We start from the raw sequence: 13,267 nt of genomic DNA on the forward strand, positions 1-13,267 counted from the left end.
ATCGTGTTACTTAATCAATGTGTCTTGTATTCCACGACTCGTTTGAATTTACTCAGAAGGGGAAATAACCAATGCTTTTAAAGCTGTATGTTGTTCTGGTCCTGTTATTCTCTTGCCTCTCTTAAGACTGAACGGATTGTGATGAAACTTTCTTTTAAAAAAAAAACTGTATTGATCATTAACCACTTACGCTTACAGTGTGCAATATTTTAGATTAGCAGGGCCGGCCATAGTATTTTTGAGTCCCCCAGGGGCCCCCCCACCCTCAATTGATTCTTGCCTGGACTTCCCTGATTAAGGAGAAAACCAGCAAGGGGGACTGGTTTGACCGGGACCAGTGAGTCCTTGGGAGACCTGGGGAGCTGGTCAGCTGGGCGGGAGCTGGTCTGGTGTCGGTCTCGTTCACTCTCTGAAAGGAAATAAATAATAGTGCTGCTTATGGGGGAGCTTCATTCTTTCTTTAGATTACTTTTTGCTTGAATTATTTTATTAAGTAGGTTTGTTTTGGTTAATGTTAAGTAAGTTTTTTGGAATATTTGAAAATTGAAAATTGTATTGTTATTTGTATTGCTGTTGTTATTACTTAGAATTCCTCATGGGGCAGACATAAACTACACACTATAGCTAGTAATGTTTTAGTGTTAGCTTCCCCTTTGTGTAAAACCTGGTCTGATCAACCAGTATGTCACCTTTGTTTCTTCTTTCTTAAGTCAGTTGTATGTTGAGTTTGTTTTGTAAGGGGTTTAGTTATGTTCTGTTTATGTGACCTCTTTTATGGGCCCAAACCTTTATCTTCATGGGTTTGTTAACAGTTTGATTTGCTATTTTTTGTGTAAGTAATACCCTTCTTTTTGAGACTTACCTGGGACTCCTTGTGCCATACTGCTTGGTCCCTCACAATCACCATGCTTTGTGTGGTTGGAGAGTGAGGGTGAAATGAATGCATGAATGATCATCTCCATCTTCGCTTGAGACACAATGGGCCACAGCCTATAGCTGGAGAGAAAAAAAACAGGAACAGATCAGAACCTTCACATGGTTTTTTGTTCCATTTAAGTAGTTTGATTAGCTTTTTGTTTGATCTAAACAAGTGAGTTATATTTGACATAATCATAATAATTACATTGAGGGTAAATCAACCCCAAATTATGTAAGCAGCTGCTTATTTGCTACAATCTTGGTCCAGCTATGCTGACAAGCCTAACCTGATTTTTAAAGTGAGGGTATATGATTCTTTTCACTGCTGAATTCCACAGTTCAGACTGATCTCGACTGATTGGCCCCAAAAGGAATTAAAAGATTAAAAAAAGCTGGCATACTCTACTGACCAAATGGGAACTCTTCATTCATTGGGGATGAGGCTTAGATCCAATATATAACATATTTACTGTAATAAATCCAAAAATGACCCCGATGCATCATTAGATATTAAGGATACATGTTAAGTTGAAATACTATCTTTTCTGACAACAATGCTAATGCCAGTATTTTCTCCTTTTGAAATTTCTATTCCGTGACAGAATTTCTGTTTGTGTTTTGGCCTGTGTGTTATTATCAACGGCCCAGTTTGACAGCCAGGCCGGGTTGCCAGATATACATATACCTGTAAAAACGTAAACCCAGCGCGCTACAGCTGTAACGTTAGTACAGCCATGAAAGCAGCAAACAAATGGGATCAACGGAGATAGATTCTACCCGACCTAAAAACAACAGCATGTTTCAAACAGTTGCGTGACCAGAGACGTAACAAACTCTGGGTAAATATTGGAGATGTATTTGAAAGATGGAGCCAGCTTAGAGCCTAAAAGGAGGCCGAGTTGGCCAATTTACTCCTGAACAGGTAAGCATTAGTTTCAGGCTAATTTATCACGGCTACAAGGGACGGGCATTTTATGTCATTTCAACACTCGCAAATAACAATTGGGACACAGCCAGTAAAGTGATCCCGACTGGTCCATGCTAACCCTGCTAACATTACCGGAGGACCAGGCAAGCGGGCCACGGCGGTTTACAACGTGTAGCCTGTTCAGCGGCCATAGCCGACAACGGTGAGTTATTTTAAGTCAATAGAGGGAGGCTGTAAATCGGGAACAGAGGACCTTGAGTTTGCAGTGTTTTAAGCTATTGTTGCCGTAATTCTATGCCAATAAAGTGTATTCAGTCAGGTGGAGAGGACGGCATGGTAGTGTTATTTTTAGTGGTTCTCACTGTATTTCTAAGCCGAGGAAGTGTGCCTGTCCGTCGGGTGGAGAGGACGGCGAGGTTGTTGTGTTTTTAGCGGTTCCTACCGTAATTCTAAGCTGAAAAAGTATGTGTGTCCAGTGTTTCCTTTAGGATTTTTTTTTTAAGCAGTGGGGGCAAGTCTGTCCGAACAACCTACACTTAGAACGGACCCACGTGGTGATTTTTTTGGTGGAGCTGGTGGTAGTATATAGTAGTCGACTCGGAAGAAAGCGAACGTTTTGACGATAAACTACATCAACACAACAGTATGTGGAGTTAAACTGGGCCCAGTAACCTCTGAATAGTTCTACTTATTGTTAAATTGCAATGTGGGGGGTGCATTATGTCAGCAGGATAGTTAAATTTTTTGTACAGCCCTATTTCTGATACCGTGGCGGTAGGAATTTTGCCATGGTGGGCCGCCACTACAAAATCAACATAGGAGGAAACACTGCTGTCAGTTGGGTACAGAGCTCCCCGTGAGCATGGGCTTTTATGACTGCCAATATAGCCAGCATCTAACGTTAGCTACTCCGCTGTGCTGTGGAGTAATGTCTGGCTATGTGAGACAAGCGTCTAGCAACATTGTTGTGGATGCTGCGGTCTCAGCTTGGCAACCTCCGTGAACTTCGACTCTGGGGAGGAGGGGGCGGAGGAGACAACTCTCTCCAGTTTTGTATTAGCTGTCAGTATTACATATTACCTTTGACAATGCTTTGTTATGTTATTCTAACATAATATGTGTACTTAGTTTGGCTACATACATACTGTGTCTGGTAACATTATGAAAACATGCTACTACTGTAGGGCTTATATGCAAATGACCAGTAGATACTGTAAAATAAAACTGCATCCATATATAATCCACTGTCCCTCCTCTCATGGTGTATCTGAAATGCAAGCTGCAGTGTGTTAATGTAACCATCTTGTTTTTTTTTTTTACTAACTCTATGTTTATGTTAACTTTTATTCTCCTTGGTGTATGCTATTACCTTTGTTGCTAAGGGGATTTCTCCTGAAGATAATCAAAGCTTTATCCAACTTTATTTTTAGCCTTGTTAACTTTAAATTGCAATGTATATTGCTCTAACACTTTGGTTCAGAGTAAAATGTCTCAACTGTTAATTAGTATTCTACCATGTAAATCGTATAGGCCAACAAACCAAACCTAATAAACAAAAAAATAAAACTTAACTGGTCAAAATCTGCCAAATTACTAGCCAAACAAACTGGTCCAAAATAAAGGACAGGAACTACGAGGAATGCCATTCAGCCTCTGCGATCAATGTCCATGAGAGATCCTGAGAAGATGCTAAATGTTTCAAAACGGTTTCTTGATATAAAAAGGAAAGCAGTCATTTCTGTTGAAAAAATAAATGTATATTGATGGACAACTTTGTAGTCAGCTGAGCCCTCACCTGCATACTGCTATTTAACAGCAGCCTGCAAAGCTATGGCCTGTATTTCTGCGGAAGTTTGCAGTGTGAAAGACATTTTGGATTGAGCTGTTTGGCAATCCAGGCTGTGCTGATGACTGGTCTCCTTCTCCAGACTGAAAGAGTGAGTGTAATTCAGGCTGAGATTGTGTGAAGCTGGATTTGCACTAGTTGCTCCCCATCACACATTCATCTGCTCAGCAATCTCTACCCGGAAGGGCACAGTAGATGCAGACAAAACAGTCAAATGGACAGCAAACGCATACGACTCAGACCAACGTAGTGTGGTGGATTGTTAGCCAGGATCAGCGTCTTCAGAAGTAGATTCATATTCAACTACTACCAGGTAGAAGCACTACATCAGGCCAGTGTCCTACAGACAGAAATGATAAACAGCCACACACACACGGCAGATAGCAGGCCAACTGAGTGTGGTGGTGCAGCAACTAGGAATGTACAACCTGATCTCACAGATCAGGTTGTGGCAGTTTCACGGAATCGCAAAACATTCCGTGATGGGCCCACGGAAGAATTCCGTGAAATGAACACGGATCGCCGAAAATTCCGTGATGGGCCCTTAAGTTAAGGAAAAGGTCATGGGTGGGCTTACGGTTCCGTGACACGCGAGAAGAACGGGACGGAAAAAAAGAAAGCAACTTTAGGAAACTTGACATGTGGGACACAAACCTCGGTCTCCTGGGTGAAAGTCCTGTGTTGTTTGACCCATCCACCACCCCAACCACCCTCCCTATGTGGAATTTCGGCCTTACATACTACTCACTACCGTAGTCGCTCTTAGTGCTACGTCATCTTTTCATCGACTTTACATTGGCACCGTTTTCCGTGGTGGCCACACGGATTTTTCACACATTCCGTGCCACCACCACGTAATGCGCTGTTAACAAGTCGTGATAATTTCACGGAATTCTGTGAGACCAGGCTGGAATGTAAGAGGTATTCTGGGTTCCCACTGGCCTGTTTCTGTATTACAGCCATCTAGGCTGGGGTATGAGTAGAGACGGCCTCTAATAAGCTAGACGGTGCTAGTGTCGGTCATATGACAATGAGAATAGATAGGCTATGAGTTTCAATTTGAAGGTTTACACGGTCATTGTTTCCTTTATCGCAAGGCGAGGAGGTTGATCCCTGAAAGAGAAAACCCTCTGCTGCCTGCAGAGTTTTGGATTCTGTGGGAAGTAAGGTAACCACCGTCTTGTGATCTGAGGCCAAAAGGGATTACATGATGGATGATGAGAGTCGATAAATATCGTGGTGTGAGCCCGTGATGATTTAACACACTTCAAAAGGGAGGTGTGGGTTTGATTTGAAGCCACAAAATGGAACATTCTTATTTGCTGCAATATTTGCACAGCAGCATTTTATATGAAGTACTTGCACGAACAAAGGCTGTGCCACTTGTGTATGCAAATCTGTTAATTGTTGGTATAAGGACAGTTAAGGCTGCGGGTGGTGAATAAGAGTCTGTGAAAGAGGGATGAGGGTCAAGAGGTGGGAAGAAATGAGCGCTAAGCATGAGGGGATGAACAGATGTTGAAATGGGGAACAATGATGGGCATAGGCCAATGGGGTGAACCCAAGGCATGAGACTCAGGTTGTGAGTTGATTGCTCGCTATGTCAGAACTTATTTGGCAACAGCGTTTCCATATCCCATTCAGCCCATCAACTCGGGCTATAAGGGAGTTGAGCAGCCTTCCTTTAAGATGTAACCCCACTACGATGCAATTCTAAATGCGGTGTGCACAGATGGTAATAGCCAAAGAACCTGAAGAAAGATGCTTCCATGCCACAATAAGCCATTTCATGCTGAAGTAGCCAGGTGCACACAAAAGGTGCGCACAACATTATCTTGCAGCTGTCGACAATGCAGAGTGTAGCAGTTAAAGTGTGGGGCTTTGTTGCCATTGTGATCCACACTTTGATTCACTTTGTAGCAGGATTACATATATGTGTGCTTATTGATAATATCGCAAGTTAGCCTCACTATTTTTGTAAAGTTGGTGCGCAGCTCTAGTTTGTAGATACATTGTGAGACAAAGAAGCCTGCATTGTTTAATCTGACGGGGAGCAGGTAATTGTCAGGTAAATGGCACAGTACAGCAGAACTAACTGCTCTGAGACAGACAGCTGACAGACAGCAGGAGATTTATGAGAGAGAATGTGAAATGTAACAAAATATAAACCAAAACTGAACATTCAAACAATATTTCAGCAAGTTAATACAGTTTGCTGATGATAATTGTACTTTTTCATTTTGTCAAGGTTCAAAATATTGGCAGGACGAAGTAAGTAATTGATCCAACTGAAGGAGAGAAGTAGAGAGCGAAGAGGAAATGGGCTGTCTTGTGAGGCTGTGTTAAAGCCCCGGTACACATTTATAACCCTATAAAACTGGGACTTTTCTCATTTGTTGAAACTGATTTATGTTCTCATTAGATCTCAGTGCTCCAGAAAATATGCTCTGTAGTTTCTACCATTTAAGTGACTGAATGTATGACTGTGGAAACAATTTTCTTAAGAAGCACTCTCAGATCTTCGTGTCTTCAACGTTACATTCTTTCTGTTCTTTTCTCTCTCCGACTGCTATCTTTTGTTCTGTATTCACTGCCTTTCTCCGTGACTCCTCACTTGTCTGTCCTGCCAAATTGTATTAAGAATAATGACGTCAAATGTAACACACCTTCTTTATTTCATCTTTGTGTTTGAGTTTGCATCATTTTGGATTTGAATTATAGGATTCAAACAGTGCATATATTTAAGCAAAAATGTGTGTTATACAATAATGTATTCATACAATACTATATATGTGGTAATTACACTTTTTGAATAGGATCAGATCAGTATTTGTTTGTGTTTAACAGCACAGGAACATCAGGCTTATCCTATCCTGGGCACAGAGGGCAGTATCTGCTCTTCCTCTTTCATCTCTATCACCTTCTCTCTTTCTCTTTGTCTCCTCATCCTGTGCTGTATATCTTCCCTTCACAGAGATTGACGGAGTCTTTCTCATTTTCATCCGTCTCAGTGAAGAAGGTAAACACAGGGTCAATTGATATTTATATGGAAATGTTACCGGCATCCTCTAGGATCATTTTGCGATGAGAAAAAATCACATATATATAGGGGCGAAAGGGAATCTAATAGTCAGCATCATGACGGATTGTTGACTGTTTTACATTAACGCGACCGCACAGGAGTTATTCGTCAGGTGATGTCTGGAGATGAATAGCATTGAACTACAAGCATTCCACTACTAACATTCTCTAGTTACCTGTATCACGCTTTGCATGGATTTGATGGAGTTGTCGACCTTATCAAAGACCAGCGTGTTGAGTAGGCTACATGTTTTATAATAACGACAAAAATCACCGACTTGACCACTCACTCACACACAAGTAATGACGTTGATCCATAAAAGAAATGGAAGTAGCCACCATGACGTCACCCATTAGTTTGTGGACTAACGTTTTGAATCTAAGAGTTTTGGCATTTTGGCTGTCGCCATGTGGAGCCATATTTGGACGAGAAGGAGGAGTTATCAGCTACCACTAATGCTAGCTTGGTTAGCAAGGGGGCATCTGTAATTCACATTACCTGTGATATTAATTGGGATGCTAATTTTAGCTAGCGAAAAAGGTTAAAAACTGAGTGTAGAGCCAAATCCTTAGAGTACTTTTTAGTACAACCGAATGCTGAACAAAAAAATGTTTAGGCGACCAGAATTGTTATAATTAACTATGAGGTGAAAACAAAGTGAAAGGGTCAAAGTTCTAAGACAAAAACACTGACAACACCCAAAAACAAGTTCACGGCTATTTAAATGTCCACAGTGCCATGGATTAGAGGATGGATACCCAAACCGGGCCGGACTTTCTGAAACTTTGAGTTGATATACGTGAGTTTTTGCTGCTTCAATCAGGCTGTTTGGACATCACGGACTGTCTTTGAAGGAAAGAGTACTGACACAACCACACAGCGCATACAGTATAATAAGGGCAAAGCAAATCAAATGGATGAAAAGATTCAAGAAATTGCAATACCTGATGAGATGAGAAACAAATCTATTTGTTTTTTTTACGTAAAAGTAACATAAACTACTGCCTTTGCTTTTTCAGAACCTTCTAATGCTGTCTACTCCAATCGCTGTAGATAATGCAGTTCATTGACATTCTCTCCACTTGATTGTGATTTCCTATTCAGGCCTTTGATGCGGGCCGGATTTAACCATTCTGTTTGTGAACCGTCCATACCTTTGGTCTGTCAAGAGCTTGGCAGGATTGCAGGCTGACAAGCCAAGCAATAGTCACCTCCTCCCCAAAAGAGCCAGGGGTGGTGTGAGGTTCCGAGCACCACTCTCCTCTTTCATCATTATCTGGGATGATGCCAGTGTGCCTACTGATATGAATGAAAACATATCTTCAATAATTAATGAAGTCTTTATATACAAGTCTATATTCCTTGAAGTGGCTACATGATTAAGGTAATTTAGGGGTTTCTCCTTATGTGTCTATGTTTCCTGATGTTAAGGTTTATTGAAATTAAGTTGAGCTCAGATTTTGTGGGATATTATTGAAAAGCAAATATACAGTCCTGTATTCTCCACATGATAAATATTCATGACAGTCAACCAAATGTGAGTTGAACCCCTTAAGGCAGTTTTCTTGTGCAATTTATCCTTTGGCTTTGTTTCATCCACGGTGTTGTGTGTGTGTGTGTGTGTGTGTGTGTGTGTGTGTGTGTGTGTGTGTGTGTGTGTTTCATGGATATTTCGCAGTATTTCAAGTAATTGCATGTATGTACGCTTGGGAACAGGGTAAAAAGGGCACTATTCCCCGCAAATTGCCAGAAAGGTTTGGCGGTACATGCCTTTGAAAAATTCCTTTTAAAATAATGTCTGTCTACTTTTAAAAGAAGGATTTGTTTTTAAACAACTACAGATATGCTAAACTCTGAATGGATTCGAACTCTAATTTGCACTTCTTCCCAATTATTCAATCATTCATTCACCAATTAGCCAGGAAGCTGTTGTGTTGGGAAGCATATGGGATTTGTCCCCAGCTGAGGTGAAAAGGCAAGGATGTGTCTATTTCAGGTCTTATTTATTGACCATTTAGTTGTATTTGTATCACCTTTATAATAGGAATTCGGGAAGAAATTGAAGCAAAACTGGAGCACCTGGAAAGTTTAAAAATTAGTCTGTTAGAGCTGTCATAGACACAGTTAGGTGCCTGTTGTCACAGAAAACGTCTATACTGTCAATTTGGTAACGCTCCATGCTGAGCGCCACCTGTGTGGTAGCAAGTTGATAGCATTTACTAATTATCATAATCCAATTTCAGCTCATTTTGATATACATTATGCTACACTCCTAATTAAAACATGGGCCAGTAACTATGAGGGAGAATCATTCTGGTTTTGGCTCACTGTCCCATCGGCCGCTCAAACACACAATGAGTAAATAAAAGAATATCTCAAGATTGTCTTGTTGTTGCAGTTTAATGATGATACTGTTATTGTCACGGTTGTGTTTTTCAGTTGTAGTTTTTCCTGTTTCATTGTGTTTATTCATTTCCTGTTTGTGTTGTTTCCCTGTTTGTTTCATGGTTGTGTGTTACCCATGTTCTCCATTTTTATTTTTCTTGTTCTTTCCGTGTGTATGTTTTATGCTTCAGTTTCCTGTTTTACTTTGTAGTGTCTGTTGTCACTGCCCGATGTGAGTCGAGTGCAGATGCAAGTTGCGCGTGCTCAGATTTAAATGGTTTACTGCATAACGTGTCTTACTGAAATTTGTGAAATCCATAATATAAACGTTTCTCTTTACATACAATAACAGAAGATGGTAATCATTTCAAAAACATTTTAGCTATCTATGATTGTGTGATTGCTAACGTTAGCTCAAAATGCCAGTCAAGTGACAGCCTTTGTTGTGTTTGATCGCTAACTTGTAGCTAGCAGTCATTTCAAAAACGTTTTAGCTATCTATGATTGTTAGATTGCTAACGTTAGCTCAAAACGCCATTCAAGTGACAACCTTTGTTGTGTTTGATTGCTAACTTGTAGCCAGCAGCAGCAGTCATTTCTAAAACGTTTTAGCTATGATTGTTTGATTGCTAACGTTAGCTCATAGACTGTGCGTTAGCTCAAAAAGCCATTAACATCTTGGAGGCTACTTGTCCAGCGTTCACATGGTCGGGATACGTGTTCTTCTTCTTCTGATATATTGGGGTTTGGCATCACAACTTATTGCATGACTACCACAAAGGTTGGCCGTAGCCTAGAGCATCAGGTGTGTGAAAACATGGTGGCCAGAATAACAAAAGATTCGCTGCTGTTTTCTTATGCGAGCACACAAACAGCACATGGACAGGTGTTTGTTTGTGTTCTCTGCAGGACAACCAACGGGAAAGGACACAGATAAGGTGTTTTTTGTTTTTGTTTTTTTATACATAGACCTATTTATGAATAATTTGAAACATGTTATGTCTGTGTATGTTTCTTGGCAGAGGCGTTTGTCCACAATAAACAGTTTGTTGTTATTGAAATATGTTCAATGAACCAAAGTCGCCTAAATCAAACGTCAGTTGTCAACAACGCGTCACCAACTGGGAAACTCTGTTAGCAAAATCTAGCCCGAGTTTCCCACCTCTGATTCCGACAGGAAATGACGTTAATGGTGACGTTTTCACTCGGAAAAATGTTTTTCCGATGTCCATGAACGCACGGTGAGTCCCTGTGCTTTCATCGTCTTTCCGTGCGGCATTCCCTGCTTCTCTCCGTCCGTCGTTGCTTCCGAGTGGTTTTGGGTTTCCCAGTGTGCTTTGGATTTTGTTTGAATCTTCCATTTATCTTGTTTCGGGATTTACCTGCCTGCCTTGGGACACCTTTTTGTTTTAAGCCTTTATTTATTTTATTAAACCTAATCTGGCTCACTGCCTCCTCGCCTCCACTCTGCACTTTTGTTTCCAAGCCTGCTAATCCTCAGATGTGACAGTTATTTTCCGAAAAGAAAAAGTGAGTTTCTCAATAATGACATGACATGATACATCAAGACTGGGTTAACTTAAGAATACTGTATATCATCAGGCAGCCAATATCTTCTCATGAATCAGAATCAGCGTTGCTCCGCCTTTGTTTTTTGTTTCGTTTTTGATTGAGAGACCCCTAGAAAATGACATTGACGCATACATTGTACGTTTTAATGTTGGCGGTAGATGATTAGTTTATTTGTTTATTTGAACAGTTATCTCAGTACATGTCAATACTTCCAACCCGTTTTCACGCCCAACTCGTAAAATACCGACGCTTGGGCAGTGGCTCTCAGCGTCAGATATGACACAAAAAGCCCCCTTCAGTGTATGTATGGAACGCAACGGGCAGAGCAGCAGCTCAACAGTAGCGCTTTAAGATAACGTAGTATTAAGAGAGACAACGGTAGAGAGTAGTATGAAAGATCAAAATGATCAAAAAATTATTGGTTGGGGTGGTGGACGAGTCAAACAACACAGGACTTTCGTGTCCCGTTCTTGTCCCGCGTGTCACTGAAACGTACATTTTATAACCCCACCCTCGAACCCCCTTTTCCTAAACCTAACTGTCCGTTCTTGTGCCGCACGTCAGTCAGTACGTCCCGACCCAATGGGTCAAAAGTGACGTCAAGAGTCTATATACACGTTGTTTTCACAGATAGGCTTGCCCTGCTTCCCAGCATTACATGCTAGTGAGCTTGCCATCAGTTTCTCTTCACTGACCGTTGTCAAGCAAAGAAAACAGTCTACACCCTCCCACAACCACAATGGCTGCAGCTGATTGGACGAACGAGTCACGTGGGGCTGGCTGCTCCCGAATTTCAAAACCGCCCATAATCGGCGTGGTCGGATCACGATCTCGTATTTCACGAAAATAGTTCACCGATAACTTGTTTCTGAAAACATTTTAAGCAAGAAATAGGCTAAGCAATTGCTAATTCTGTCCTCATTTCAGATTGACAAAGGTCAGTTTAAAAGATTTTCGTCAGCTTTTGAGAGGCGGCGACTTCTCCAAAGTCCCCACCATAGAAATGAATGGGAAGCGGGAAAATGACGCTGACAATGGACACACACCATAAAGGAGACTTTTAGCGTGAATAACAAATGCCAAAGGCACATGACCAAGTGTCCGTATTTTACGCGGTTGGAGAGTGAGAATGTGTTACCTCGCACTTAGTATGTTAAATAATTTTAAAGAGAAAATGACTCTGCCCACGATGGACAAATGAAACATTTTATTAGCTTTTTATATCTGTCAAACCAAACAAGGAGAAAAATATGGGTGAAATAGTGCCATGGAGTGATATTCTACCTCTTTTTGTCTAAAGCTGGTGCGCTGCTTCCCTACCAACTCTGTAACAGGAGACAACCCACCTGCTGCCAACTGAACTGAAAGACTTAAAAAGGGAAATCCACCCTCGGATCGTGTTAATGCAAAAATTTTAATCTAAAATGAAGTTATAACTCTTTGATACTGAAGGCCTGACACTTGAGTATGACCTCTGCCTTTGATGTTGAAGCTGCACTGGAAATATCTTGACGCACGACTTCATCGGTGTTTGGTTTCCTTAGACAACGAACAGATAATGGTGCCATAGTGGTTATTAAGAAACAGAAACACTACCACTTTAGCTACTCATGCTTGATTTAATTCATCACATAATGTCTTTAATGTCTTTAATAATGTGTTTTTAAAACACTTGTCAGTGTACATTGATTAGAGTGCTTTGCAAATTCATTGAAAAATGTAAACTTACACATAATTTGCTGTGATTGAAACACAACTGGTATGCAAAAACCACGGGCGAAGGTAACAAATTACATTTTCTCTCGTTACTGTGGCAAAATCGTTCTCTTTGTGTACTTTTCACAAACCTTCGTCATTTTACCGAAGTATTTTTAGCAGCCGTTTGTGACAACAATAGAATCTAGCAAATACTGAATTCAGCTAATTCTGCAAAATGCTGGAATGCTCATGGTGGATGTGACAAAGTGGGCGATGCACTCACCACTTCGTCCCTCGTGCTTATGTGCATTTGTCCTTATTTTACACATTGCTCTAGTAATTTTATATTGTATTTATTTCACACACAACCACTGTTTAGTTTCAGTTAGATTTAGAACAGTTACTTGTTTGTTCTTCACACTCACCTTTTCTTTGTTCTTTTGTTTGGTCCACTGTGCAGAAATGTTTTGGGAGGAGCCACCCAGCAGCATGGTGTATTTATGGTAATGATGATGTCATCACTGACATCATTAGACAGAAACAAGCCATGGGGGTTTTCCGTGTGTATATAATTTGTATGTGTTTGGTTAAGGCATTTGAGGTTTTAATTAATATGAATTAAGACCCTCATAGAGTTTTCTTTATCGTGTAACTGAGTGCAAACTTTGTATAGCTTTGTTCAGATTTGTGTAAGTTCGAAATGTCCGGTAGACTCACCGCTGAAAGATATTGGTGCAGTCCAGTACTGATTGAGAGCCCTTTAAAGGTAGTGGCATTTTGCGGCTTATGGAGAGTAGTCTCACATTGCCAGATCTTCCTCCACAGCGCTGTGGAGGAG

The 13,267-nt window shown here is 40.8% G+C and overlaps 1 long non-coding RNA gene across 1 annotated transcript; it reads right to left on the bottom strand.

The window, feature by feature from the left end:
• Positions 1-328: 328 nt before the first annotated feature.
• Positions 329-12,889, bottom strand: LOC114566311 (uncharacterized). The gene is made up of 3 exons (XR_003694036.1): positions 12,855-12,889; positions 863-996; positions 329-409 (listed from the first exon to the last, which is right to left on the bottom strand). It is a non-coding gene; the product is annotated as an uncharacterized LOC114566311 (long non-coding RNA).
• Positions 12,890-13,267: the final 378 nt, after the last annotated feature.

The sequence above is a fragment of the Perca flavescens genome, chromosome 13, assembly GCF_004354835.1.
Source record: "Perca flavescens isolate YP-PL-M2 chromosome 13, PFLA_1.0, whole genome shotgun sequence".
Lineage (NCBI taxonomy): Eukaryota > Metazoa > Chordata > Actinopteri > Perciformes > Percidae > Perca > Perca flavescens.